General features: G+C 49.8%; 1 pseudogene; it reads right to left on the bottom strand.

The window, feature by feature from the left end:
* Positions 1–946: 946 nt before the first annotated feature.
* LOC126208542 (5S ribosomal RNA) lies at positions 947–1,064 on the bottom strand (annotated as a pseudogene).
* Positions 1,065–1,274: the final 210 nt, after the last annotated feature.

The raw sequence follows: 1,274 nt of genomic DNA, 5'->3' as shown, positions 1-1,274 counted from the left end.
GAGGTTTACTGAGAGAATAAACACAATACGCACCATAACTCCTTTAGCACTCCATATGCCATCATTCAAGAACTATTCCGGCTGGGCCGAAGTGGCCGTGCGGTTAAAGGCGCTGCAGTCTGGAACCGCAAGACCGCTACGGTCGCAGGTTCGAATCCTGCCTCGGGCATGGATGTTTGTGATGTCCTTAGGTTAGTTAGGTTTAACTAGTTCTAAGTTCTAGGGGACTAATGACCTCAGCAGTTGAGTCCCATAGTGCTCAGAGCCATTTGAACCATTTTATTCCGGCTGCCAACATCCAGACTGCGCACGGCGAGAACATTCCAGAAGGCAAATTTGTGGTGCATTCTCTGTCTAAAACCCATAAGTCAGTCACAATGAGTGCTGCCGTGCATACGGCTCTGAATACACCAAGAGGCCCAAACGGCCACCATGTCAACAGACTGGCCTCTCAGTCAGTGCCTGCTGCTGCCTCATATCAACACCAACTCGCCAGCCGCGGCAAGGGTCCCGCCTTTTCCCTACTCGCAAACACCGATAAACAGAGCGAATCAGTGCGGCTCTCGCGCCTGCTACCGAGATGCCAGTGAGCCAGAGGATCCAAAGACAGCACAACGCCGCCACGGCGCAATAACATGCAAAACTCGTTTCTGAGCAGCACAAATGATAGAGAAGTGTCTAAGTAGTTTCTGGAATCACAATAACTATACTCGCTTGTATGAGATATGTAAACTAAACTCCGTCCGAACAGGCCTTGTAAGGCCCAACGGTGCCGACCGGCCACCGTGTCATCCTCAGCCCACAGGTGTCACTGGATGCGGATATGGAAGGGCATGTGTTCAGTACACCGCTCTCCGAGGCATATGTCAGTTTACGAGACCGCAGTGGCTACTTCTCAGTCAAGTAGCTCTTCAGTTTGCCTCACAAGGGCTGAGTGCACCCCGCTTGCCAACAGCGCTCGGCAGACCGGATGGTCACCCATGCAAGTGCTCGCCCAGCCCGACAGCGCTTAACTTCGGCGATTTGACGGGAACCGGTGTATCCACTGCGGCAAGGCCGTTGGCTGTATAAGATATATGCTTGAGGTCAAGACGTGAAGGAAATCGCTTGAAAAACGTAACGCATCTTTGGAAATATTTAAACTAACAATTATACTTAAATATGGAACAAACGTCTTGTAAGCAGCACCAGTCAGAAAAGACTCACTTTTTTCAAAGTAAACGCAGATTGATGTGCAGTGTTGTATATTTTCCTTAGTAGTTTTACCTTTTGAA

Source organism: Schistocerca nitens, chromosome 1 (assembly GCF_023898315.1).
Source record: "Schistocerca nitens isolate TAMUIC-IGC-003100 chromosome 1, iqSchNite1.1, whole genome shotgun sequence".
NCBI classification, from domain to species: domain Eukaryota; kingdom Metazoa; phylum Arthropoda; class Insecta; order Orthoptera; family Acrididae; genus Schistocerca; species Schistocerca nitens.
Note: the sequence above shows the minus strand (reverse complement) of the source record. Positions and strands in the feature narration are given on the sequence as shown.